The sequence below is a fragment of the Aquarana catesbeiana genome, linkage group LG10 (genome assembly GCF_042186555.1).
Source record: "Aquarana catesbeiana isolate 2022-GZ linkage group LG10, ASM4218655v1, whole genome shotgun sequence".
Taxonomy (NCBI): Eukaryota; Metazoa; Chordata; class Amphibia; order Anura; family Ranidae; genus Aquarana; species Aquarana catesbeiana.
In genome coordinates, this window is record NC_133333.1 from 41,095,126 (window position 1) to 41,107,693 (window position 12,568).

At 42.0% G+C, this 12,568-nt stretch overlaps 1 long non-coding RNA gene across 1 annotated transcript in view; it reads left to right on the forward strand.

Moving 5' to 3' along the window:
- The window catches only part of LOC141110620 (uncharacterized), a 69,195-nt gene extending 63,090 nt beyond the window's left edge, over positions 1-6,105 (forward strand). The window contains exons 3-4 of the long non-coding RNA XR_012236307.1: positions 3,457-3,652; positions 5,590-6,105. This is a non-coding gene — a long non-coding RNA (uncharacterized lncRNA). The remainder of the gene's footprint in view (positions 1-3,456; positions 3,653-5,589) is intronic.
- The last annotated feature ends 6,463 nt before the right edge of the window (positions 6,106-12,568 follow it).

The window sequence follows — 12,568 nt, forward strand, 5'->3', positions numbered from 1 at the left end:
ACATTAAAGTTGACCTTTTTAAACGTTACAACTAATAAAAGCATATGGAGCAGAACGAACGTAATAAAGACAGAAAGAATAGAAACACAGCACAACTACTTACTTTTTTGCAGCACTCTCCGGATCTTTCGGTACTGCTCTGGCTCTCTCAACTTCAGGTCCGACCACCGCTTCCTGAGCTGATCTTTAGACCTTCGTACCCCGAAATTCCGCTCTAGACTCCTGACCACTTTCGCCATGATCTTGGCCTTTCGGATGTTCGGGTTGGGGTAAGGCCCATATTTTCCGTCATAGTTGGACTTCCTCATGATGTCGACCATCTCCAACATCTCCCCAAACGACATATTTGTGGCCTTAAAACGTCTCCTTCTGGATTGGGACGTGCCTGGATCCGCCCTTTCCTCCTCCTCCTCCTCGTTGCTACAATTAGCCCGCACCTGCTGTATGTCCGCCATCATGCTCTTCCCCCACTGCGCCGAACGAAAAGGGGCGGGGAATACACTAGAAAGAACGTCAGGGGCGGGCGGAGTTACACGCATGCGCAGTGTGTATAAAGTGTAACACGCTTGCGTATTACGTTTGATCTGTGAGCGGAGGAAGGAGCATTGGACGCGCCGATCGTAAGAACGAAGGTAAGAGACAAACTTGTGCCTATACTGCTTCTAGATTGAGGCCTATATTGTAACAAGATTAGGAGAGTTTTGTGTGACATTAGGCTTTGTCTTGTGTTGTGTCTTGCAGTGAACATGGATATCTTAATGAAAGATAATGACTTCATTTCAGTATTCATAGAGATGCTAAGGGAGCTGCCCTGTCTGTGGGAGATTAAACACCCCCATTACAAGAACCAAGCAAAGAGGAAGGCAGCACTGGAGCAATTGTGTGAAATTGTGAAGCAGGTGATCCCCACGGCAGACATCACTTATTTAAAGATTTTCATTGGTGGCCTGAGGAGCACATATCTGAGGGAGCACAATAAAGTCCTTGATTCGCAGAGATCCGGAGCAGCAGGTGACATCTATGTCCCCAGGATGTTGTACTACGACAGGCTGCACTTTCTGGCAGGCCAGACTGAACCCAGGCCATCCCTCTCCAGTCTTCCTTCCACGCTTCCTTCCCCCCCAGCTGAGGCTTCTGACGCCCAACCTGGGCCTTCCAGGCCACATGTGGAGGAGCCCAGATTGAGCCAGGTATAGCATTCCTCTAAGTATTTCTGCTTGTCCAATCAATGATGTGAACTATATGTTAGTTGGGAGTACTAATTAAGGATTGTGATTGATGATGCAAAAACTAAAACTATGTCCCTTTTTCATACACAGGGAAGTCTCAGCCAGGAGGTGGCCGGGCCGAGCCGGCTGGCTGATATCAAGGTCCCTCCACCCCCCCTGAAAACAGAAAGTGGCAGTAGGAGGAGTGCCCTAGAGGAGGCTGCTATAGCATTCTTTTGGAGGGCTACAGAGGTGCTGGGAGCACCACACACCAGGCAGGAGAACATTGCTGCATTCATAGCCTATAAAATGCAGAGGATGGAGGAGGGCCAAAAAGCCATGTGTGAGGCCCTCATATCGGAGGCTCTGGAGAAAGGTATGAGGGGCCAAATTACACCTCACACACAGCTTTGGGATGGTCCTCCTCCTCCTCCTGCAGGTCCTACTCCTCCTCCAGGTCCTACTCCTCCTCCTGCCACATCTCCAACTGCACAGCCACAGCCGGGAATGAAGCGTGAAAGGAAGACCAGACAGTGAGGATCCTGGATCCAGTCTGTTGGGCAAAAAAATGCAGCCTCTTGTGGTACCACAGCCTGCGGACACACATGTCTTCTGCTGCTATCCAAGTCTCTGTGAATCCCGGACCAGACTGCCCTCCCTTACATATGGACTCCTCAGGCCACCAATTTTGATGTTGAAGAATTGATGTCTGCCGTGGGGGTCCCAGGCTTCGCTAATTTCTCCTGTTGATCCAGTGTTGCCTTCCTCTTTGTTTGGTTCTGATCCCTTAATAAAGGATTTTTGTTTTGAATTATACTCTCCTATGTGTTTTACTTCAAAAAGGACAGTTTGTTTGTGAGGATTCAGGTAAATTTCAAATATACAATGTGAAATGAACAAGGGACACCAACAACAAACAATCTCCTTGAGATTAAATAATAAAAGATATCAATGGTGTTGGGGTAACTTGACACACAAAACACACCCAAAAATATTCTGGAGTAAAAATAAAAATAACATTGAACAAAGATCAGCCTTGGAAAAAATCCAAACATTAAAGAAAAAAAAAGGCTTAAAATCCAAAATAAAAAAAAATTAAAAAATATCAAACTGTCAGATGTGACAACTAATAACAATATATTCAGGGAATCCCACTAAAAAAACACAAATAAAAGTTTGTGAGAAGTGTGTGTGAATACGAGCAGCAAAACTACTTAATTCTTGTCACATTATAAAGAAGAAGAGAGTGCGCTGTATTAAACCATTTTTAACATTGCAGCGTGACGAAAGTGCTGTATCCATTGCGAACGCTAAGTTTACCAGAACGAGCTGTCCCGTGTTGGAATTTCTTCTGAGCATGCGTGGCACTTTGTACGTCGGAACAGGCCACACACGGTCGGAATTGACGCGATCGGATTTTGTTGTCAGAAAATTTTATCTCCTGCTGTCTAACTTTGTGTGTCGGAAAATCCGATGGAAAATGTCCAATGGCGCCCACACACGGTCGGAATTTCCGACAACACGATCCGATCGGACATTGTCCATCGGAAAATCCGACCGTGTGTACGGGGCATAAGATTAACTAAATTGTTGTCTTCCTTGAACTTGGCCTGGTCTTGACTTTTTTTTTTGTTTTGCTTTGTCCCTCTCTTTCTGTTGGTAGTGAAAAGCCAACACTTGGTCACATACACAACCCCAAGAAAAAACTTTTCCCGCACACACCTGTTGGTATTAGGTATAAGGAGCCAACTCACCAGGCTATTTATGTCAGAAGACATTGTGCCCTTATGAGAACATATTTATTTATTTGGCACACAGAGACACACAGCACGGAACAACCACAATCTGTTCCATGAAATTGGCTGTGGTCTGTTTTGAATAAATATTAAGAATTTTTTTTTCTTAATGCCACAGGGTCTGGATGCACAAATAGCCTACCAAGCTGAGGTCTTAACATGTTATTTGAAATTTTGCTGTTTTTTAGGGCTTTGTATGAGGCATACACAAAAACACACCCACGTGCAAAAATATGCGTTTAAACAATATGATCTTTCCTGAAACTTTAGCTATTTTGCATTCATTCTTTCAAAAAGCAGTATTATACTTATCAATGGAAAATGTATGTCTTTTGATGCTTTTAAGGGAGTCTCCAGACAATAATGGAATGTATGTCATATGATTCTATGCTTTACCACTTGTTATTACCACTTTTGAGGATCTGAGGATGTCACTTGGCTTCTTTCCTCAGGAAAAAAAGATTTGTACAAGAGATTTACAAGGAATTTAAAATTTTCTGGACAAGCATTTGGGGTCAGCAGTGCTGAATGGATCAAGAAGGGAACACCACTTGTCCTGAATGTTAGTGCAAATAAAAACATATTATGGACAGCATTCAGTTATTTTTGTTGCAAGTGTGCTATTATGGCTACAATCATCACAAGCAAGTTAGTAAATCACATTTTAAATCGTTTTTCTCATCTACTCTGATTGGTCATTTACCTTGTAGAGTCATAAGCTCAATTATTATTTTTGTATATAAAAAAACTTTCTGTGCTTAGTGTGTTACAATATGACAGGAGCTGCACTCACAATTATCTGAATATTAGATAAATAACAATTGGTAAGTAGTATACTCAAATTCCAGCAAATGTCCAGAATCTCTGTGTAACAAATACCAGAACATGGGGGTATCGATGATTAGACTCAAGAGTGTGCCAATCAATCAATAAAGCTTTTACAATAATCCAAAGAAGGAGTGTCATGCTCCTATCCCCTCATGATGTTCTCTGCCAATGAAACACATTGAGCCACTGGTACTCTGGTAAGAGGCTGTGGAGTGCTTCTTGGTGAAGAGCATGGATGGTGAACACTTATCCACTGGCCGACAATTTTTTGGAGGACGTTTTATCCGTTTTTTCACTTGGCACTTTTATTGTTTGAACGCTTATATAGTACATGTTCTGGTATTTGTTACGCAGTGATTCTGGACATTTGCTGTAATTTGAGTATATATGAATGCACACTTATAACTACTTGCCAGTTATTATCTTTACTGTATATAATATGATCCCCTGTCAGCCTATTGTCAGAAGTACCGCCCAAAATATACAGCTGTTGCCAAAAGTTTTGAGAATTACACAAATATTAAATTTTCACATAGTCTGCTACTTCAGAGTTTTTAGATCTTTATGTTGGATGTTACTATGGTATACTGAAGTATAATTACAAGCATTTCATAAGTGTCAAAGGCTTTTATTGACAATTACATTAAGATATGCATATGTCAATATATGCAGTGTTGACCCTTCTTTTTCAAGACCTCTGCAATTTGCCCTGGCATGCTGTCAATCAACTTCTGGGCCACATCCTGACTGATGGCAGCCCATTTTTGCATAATCAATGCTTGGAGTTTGCTAGAATTTGTGGGGAATTTTTGTGCACCCACCTTTTGAGGATTGACCACAAGTTCTCAAAGGGATTAAGGTTTCAACCCCGTCCCCCCCCACAGCACTGCCCCTTTTTTACATCAACCCTTTCTACAGCACTGCAACCTCGTTATGTTGCCCCCCACAGCACTGTCCTACTTCGCATCACCCCCCACAGCGCTGCCATCCTTGACATCACCCCCCCCACAGCACTGCTCTCCTTTACACCCCCCCCCACACAGCACTGCTTCCCTTTCATATCACCATCTCCCCCACCCCACAATAATGTACTCTGCCCTATTCACAACTGCCCCCCTTTAAATCACCACCCCCACACACACATCACTTCCCCCCATGCATCTTCATAGCCATGTTCTCTTGCCCATGGTTCCTAGCTTACACAGAGCGGAGAGCAGGAGGTACAGCAGCACTGAATGGAGGGCAGAAGCGGGAGCTGCAGGGGCTAACTTTTCATATTTACAAACTGATGGTTGGTTGCTAGGCCTGCCTGGTGTCCTAACAATCTACATGCTAGTTAATCATGGAAAGTTACCTCTTGCAGTTCCCGCTCCCACCTTCCATCCAGTGTGGCTGGGCCTCCTGCTCTCCTTTCATTGGTATCCTGCCTCCCGCTCTGACTTGAGAATGCCAGAGGTGGAGGCCAGGGAGAAAGAAGTGGCTCATAAATGGCATGACCATGGGTCGGAATGGGACAGTGACTCAGTCTAGAACTAGACCGTGGTCCCCCATTTAGTTATGCTTGGTCTAAAGGTAGGCTACCCTCACCACATTCTGCACTTCCCATAAAGGTGTTGTTACCACCTTCCAGAGGCAACATAACTCTATTTTCTTTTTGGTATGCCATTTTAACTGTAGAATGTAGTTGTATCTGTTTCACAAATTGTTGCAGAAATCTTTCTGGATTTTTTTTTTTAATCTTTATTTTCATTTTTCAGAAAATGGGAAAATAATACAAACACAAACATTCCCAAGAGTGTTACAAAAATATTCTGTAAAGAGACAGCATCCCGGTTCTACAAACAAGATGGGATGGGCAAAAAACACCAGGCACATAACCTCAAACCCAGTTCAGGAATCACTGGGTCTCAAACCATCCCGTGATGTTTAAAACATTCTGTCTTTTGCCCAGGTATTAGGAGCTTTGTTACCTACCACTCATTACCAACTTCTATGCTACTGTATGAAGAGGAATCTTCCCTAGCGTTGCCACAATGTCTTCATGAAGGTCTTCTTGTTTTGGTTAACTACTCCATTTTTCTTCCTTAGCTTACCCAGTCATCTTCTAGGATTGTTTTTATCTCTCAAGACAAGTGTATGAACAGAGCACTATGATTAGAATTTCACAGACAATAATATAATCATTTTTGCCTGAACCTGTAACTGATTTCATTATGATACTAAGCACAGTGGCCAGTCTATTTTCTACCACTATTTTGAGATAAAAGAGGGGCTTGAAACAGACATTATTCTATGGAATTGTTGCAGGTTAACAGTGTGTGAGACTGTACACACATGTATCATATATAAATCAATTAACTCATTTTGTAATGAATAGGGATGAGCCGAACACCCCCCTGTTCGGTTCGCACCAGAACATGCGAACAGGAAAAAAGTTCGTTCGAACATGCGAACACCGTTAAAGTCTATGGGACACGAACATGAATAATCAAAAGTGCTAATTTTCAAGGCTTATATGCAAGTTATTGTCATAAAAAGTGTTTGGGGACCTGGGTCCTGCCCCAGGGGACATGGATCAATGCAAAAAAAAGTTTTAAAAACGGCCGTTTTTTCAGGAGCAGTGATTTTAATAATGCTTAAAGTCAAACAATAAAAGTGTAATATCCCTTTAAATTTCGTACCTGGGGGGTGTCTATAGTGTGCCTGTAAAGGGGCGCATGTTTCCTGTGTTTAGAACAGTCTGACAGCAAAATGACATTTTGAAGGAAAAAACTCATTTAAAACTACCCGCGGCTATTGCATTGCCGACAATACACATAGAAGTTCATTGATAAAAACGGCATGGGAATTCCCCAAAGGGGAACCCCGAACCAAAATTAAAAAAAAAAAATGACGTGGGGGTCCCCCTAAATTCCATACCAGACCCTTCAGGTCTGGTATGGATTTTAAGGGGAACCCCGCGCCAAAAAAAAAAAAAAAACGGCGTGGGGTCCCCCCAAAAATCCATACCAGACCCTTATCCGAGCACGCAACCTGGCAGGCCGCAGGAAAAGAGGGGGGGGACGAGAGTGCGGCCCCCCCTCCCTCCTGAACCGTACCAGGCCACATGCCCTCAACATTGGGAGGGTGCTTTGGGGTAGCCCCCCAAAACACCTTGTCCCCATGTTGATGAGGACAAGGGCCTCATCCCCACAACCCTGGCCGGTGGTTGTGGGGGTCTGCGGGCGGGGGGCTTATCGGAATCTGGAAGCCCCCTTTAACAAGGTGACCCCCAGATCCCGGCCCCCCCCCTGTGTGAAATGGTAAGGGGGTACATAAGTACCCCTACCATTTCACGAAAAAAGTGTCAAAAATGTTAAAAATGACAAGAGACAGTTTTTGACAATTCCTTTATTTAAATGCTTCTTCTTTCTTCTATCTTGCTTCATCTTCTGGTTCTTCTGGCTCTTCTGGTTCTTCTGGTTCTTCCTCCGGCGTTCTCGTCCAGCATCTCCTCCGCGGCGTCTTCTGTCTTCTTCTCCTCGGGCCGCTCCGCACCCATGGCATGGGGGGGAGGCTCCCGCTCTTCTCTTCTTCTCTTCTTCTTTTCTTCTTTTCTTCTTTTCTTCTCTTCTTCTCTTCTTCTTCATTTTCTTCTCCGGGCCGCTCCGCAATCCATGCTGGCATGGAGGGAGGCTCCCGCTGTGTGACGGCGCTCCTCGTCTGACAGTTCTTAAATAACGGAGGGGGGCGGGGCCACCCGGTGACCCCGCCCCCCTCTGACGCACGGTGACTTGACGGGACTTCCCTGTGACGTCACGGGGAATGCCACAGGGAAGTCCCGTCAAGTCACCGTGCGTCAGAGGGGGGCGGGGTCACCGGGTGGCCCCGCCCCCCCGTTATTTAAGAACTGTCAGACGAGGAGCGCCGTCACACAGCGGGAGCCTCCCTCCATGCCAGCATGGATTGCGGAGCGGCCCGGAGAAGAAAATGAAGAAGAAGAGAAGAAGAGAAGAAAAGAAGAAAAGAAGAAAAGAAGAAGAGAAGAAGAGAAGAGCGGGAGCCTCCCCCCCATGCCATGGGTGCGGAGCGGCCCGAGGAGAAGAAGACAGAAGACGCCGCGGAGGAGATGCTGGACGAGAACGCCGGAGGAAGAACCAGAAGAACCAGAAGAGCCAGAAGAACCAGAAGATGAAGCAAGATAGAAGAAAGAAGAAGCATTTAAATAAAGGAATTGTCAAAAACTGTCTCTTGTCATTTTTAACATTTTTGACACTTTTTTCGTGAAATGGTAGGGGTACTTATGTACCCCCTTACCATTTCACACGGGGGGGGGCCGGGATCTGGGGGTCACCTTGTTAAAGGGGGCTTCCAGATTCCGATAAGCCCCCCGCCCGCAGACCCCCACAACCACCGGCCAGGGTTGTGGGGATGAGGCCCTTGTCCTCATCAACATGGGGACAAGGTGTTTTGGGGGGCTACCCCAAAGCACCCTCCCAATGTTGAGGGCATGTGGCCTGGTACGGTTCAGGAGGGAGGGGGGGCCGCACTCTTGTCCCCCCCTCTTTTCCTGCGGCCTGCCAGGTTGCGTGCTCGGATAAGGGTCTGGTATGGATTTTTGGGGGGACCCCACGCCGTTTTTTTTTTTTTTTTTGGCGCGGGGTTCCCCTTAAAATCCATACCAGACCTGAAGGGTCTGGTATGGAATTTAGGGGGAACCCCACGTCATTTTTTTTTTTAAATTTTGGCCGGGGTTCCCCTTAATATCCATACCAGACCTGAAGGGCCTGGTATGGAATTTAGGGGGACCCCCACGTCATTTTTTTTTTTTAATTTTGGTTCGGAGTTCCCCTTTGGGGAATTCCCATGCCGTTTTTATCAATGAACTTCTATGTGTATTGTCGGCAATGCAATAGCCGCGGGTAGTTTTAAATGAGTTTTTTCCTTCAAAATGTCATTTTGCTGTCAGACTGTTCTAAACACAGGAAACATGCGCCCCTTTACAGGCACACTATAGACACCCCCCAGGTACGAAATTTAAAGGGATATTACACTTTTATTGATTGACTTTAAGTATTATTAAAATCACTGCTCCTGAAAAAACGGACGTTTTTAAAACTTTTTTTTGCATTGATCCATGTCCCCTGGGGCAGGACCCAGGTCCCCAAACACTTTTTATGACAATAATTTGCATATTAGCCTTTAAAATTAGCACTTTTGATTTCTCCCATAGACTTTTAAAGGGTGTTCCGCGGCATTCGAATTTGCCGCGAACACCCCAAATTGTTCGCTGTTCGGTGAACTTGCGAACAGCCAATGTTCGAGTCGAACATGAGTTCGACTCGAACTCGAAGCTCATCCCTAGTAATGAATAGCATTTATATTGGATAAACAGGGATTTGTGGCAATTTTGGAAGCTTTCCATCACCTTCCAGCTTCAGTATTATGCCTCCAAAGATTTCAATCATTTCACGGTTTAAAATTCTACTTCAGTATCAAATAATTTGTTGCTTTAAAGGCTTTTAAGTTGGCATAATCTTGGTTTCTATCAAGTCACACCACATTTTTGATACACTTTTTGCTCCTAAACTAGAACCAATGTCAACTAAGAATGGCAGAGAGATGTAATTAAAGCTTTCAGAATTGTCACAAATTATGGTGGCCAAACACAAAGCTATATATTAATTAAATTTCTACCAATTTTGATAATTTCTAGTTAGCTTTTGATCCCAAAAATCAGCAAAAGAAGAATGTTATTTCCCACCAACAGTTTTAATATACACTGTAAGATTAACTAAATTGTTGTCCTCCTTGAACTTGCCCTGGTCTTGACTTTTTTGTTTTGTTTTTTTGTTTTGCTTTGTCCCTCTCTTTCTGTTGGCAGTGAAAAGCCAACACTTGGTCACATACACAACCCCAAGAAAAAACTTGGTATTAGGTATAAGGAGCCAACTCACCAGGATATTTATGTCAGAAGACATTGTGCCCTTATGAGAACATATTTTTTTATTTGGCACACAGAGCCACACAGCACGGATCAACCACAATCTGTTCCATGAAATTGGCTGTGGTCTGCTTTGAATAAATATTAAGAATTTATTTTTTATTTTTTCTTAATGCCACGGGGTCTGGATGCACAAATAAACTACCAGGCTGAGGTCTTAACATGTTATTTGAAATTTTGCTGTTTTTTAGGGCTTTGTATGAGGCATACACAAAAACACACGCACATGCAAAAATATGCACTTAAACAATATGATCTTTCCTTAAACTTTAGCTATTTTGCATTCATTCTTTCAAAAAGCAGTATTATACTTATCAATGGAAAATGTATGTCTTTTGATGCTTTTAAGAGCGTCTCCAGACAATAATGGAATGTAAGTCATATGATTCCATGCTTTACCACTTGTTATTACCACTTTTGAGGATCTGAGGATGTCACTTGACTTCTTTCCTCAGGAAAAAAAGATTTGTACAACAGATTTACAAGGAATTTAAAATTTTCTGGACGAGCATTTGGGGTCAGCAGTGCTGCTTGGATCAAGAAGGGAACGCCGCTTGTCCTGAATGATAAAAATATATTATGGGCAGCATTCAGTTGTTTTTGTTGCAAGTGTGCTATCATGGCTACAATCTGCACAAGCAAGTCAGTAAATATGTGTTTTAAATAGTTTTTCTCATCTACTCTGATTGGTCATTTACCTTGTAGGGTCATAAGCTCAATCATTATTTTTGTATATAAAAAAACTTTTTGCGCTTAGTGTGTTACTATATGATAGGAGCTGCACTTACAATTATCTGAATATTAGATAAATAACAATTGATAAGTAGTTAAAAGTGCGCATCCACATATACTCAAATACAATATGACAGGAGCTGCACTCACAATTATCTGAATATTAGATAAATAACAATTGGTAAGTAGTTAAAAGTGCGCATCCACATATACTCAAATTCCAACAAATGTCCAGAATCTCTGTGTAACAAGTACCAGAACATGGGGGTATCGGTGATTAGACTCCAGAGTGTGCCACATCCCTAAATATGAATATAGACATAGAGGTTCCCCAGTTGTGGGACTTTATAGGCACTTCCAACACATAACAGATAAATTGATATTAACAGATATTTATTATTAATCATCAGTAAAAGACAGGAAACATGCAATATACATGATATGAACAACTGAAGGATACACCAACTGAAACAGCAAGATGATGATACAATCTGGTGTCCACCACCGACACCATTTCAGAGACTATGTGACTCCTTCCTTAGGGGTATAAGAGGTAACCTTGTAGTCATTCATTGGTGTATCAAAGAACATTCCATGTTTGGTTTTAAAAACGGAGTCTGAGAAATTTTGGCCTTCCGCCCAACCTTGGAGTCAACTGTACGTTGTACTGGATAGAAGAACCAATCGTAAAGAGGAGCATCTAAAAGGTGCTATAACTCAACCTGGAAGCACCAGGGGGCACTGAAGCCTGGCAAAGAGGGTCCTGCACCTCTGGACCCATTATACCACTTAAGGACCATCGGCCTCTTTTTAGATATGTTGTTTACAAGTTTAAAAACAGCTTTTGTTGCTAGTTGCTAGAAAATTACTTAGAACCCCAAACATTATACAATTTTTTCTAACACCCTAGAGAATAAAATGGCGGTCATTGCAATACTTTCTGTTACAACACCATATATGTGCAGCGGTCTTACAAGCGCACCTTTTTTTTTTTTAAAATACACTTTTTTGAATTAAAAAGTAAGACAACAGTAAAGTTAGCCCAATTTTTTTTATATTGTGAAAGATAATGTTACCCTTAAAAATCTCCATAGGCGACATTTAAAAAATTCTCCAGGTTGCATGTTTTGCGTTACAGAGGAGCTCTAGAGCTAGAATTATTGCTCTCCCGCTTCTGGTGGTGGATACCTCATATGTGTGGTTTGAACACCGTTTTCATATGCGGAGCGCTACTCACGTATGAGTTTGCTTCTGCATGCGAGCTCGGCGGGACAGGTCCCGTTTAAATTTTTTTTTCTTATTTATTTTACATTTTATTTTTTATTTTTACACTGTTTTAAAAAAAAATAAAAATTGTGTCACTTTTATTCCTATTACAAGGAATGTAAACATCCCTTGTAAAAGCAAAAAAGCATAACAGGACCTCTTAAATATGAGATCTGGGGTCAAAAAGACACTGATACCTATGAAAATGGGTATCATAACAGAGACCCTAGGGGTCTCCAATTCCTGGGCTATTCAAAAAGTATAAGGCTCATTGGAGGGGGTTCCATAAAGTGAGGGAACTCAGCAAGAATGAATCCAAATGGATATTCCAGATGGGTACATTAGAGCCCCAATGTTTTGAACATTGAATTCGACCTGAATTGTTTTATTTCTGATTTTTAGAGATTTTTCAGATTTATATATATATTTTTAATGGTATATATTTTAATTTTATTTTTATATTTTATTTTTTATTTTTTTTATTTATTTCTTTGGTCCAATATTCTCATTATTTGTCCAATACCAGTTTTTTCTGAGTGGGCAAATATTTGGTTCAGTTCTAGCATATAAAAATTAATGTTCATCATCCATTTTTGCAATATTCTATCATGGAATTTTTAGATTTTAATTTTACATTTTAATATTATTTCCCTATTTCTTATATCATATCTTATTTTAATTTTATATATGTAAGTATTTTATATTATAATATATATTATATATATATATATATATATACTATATATATCATTGTC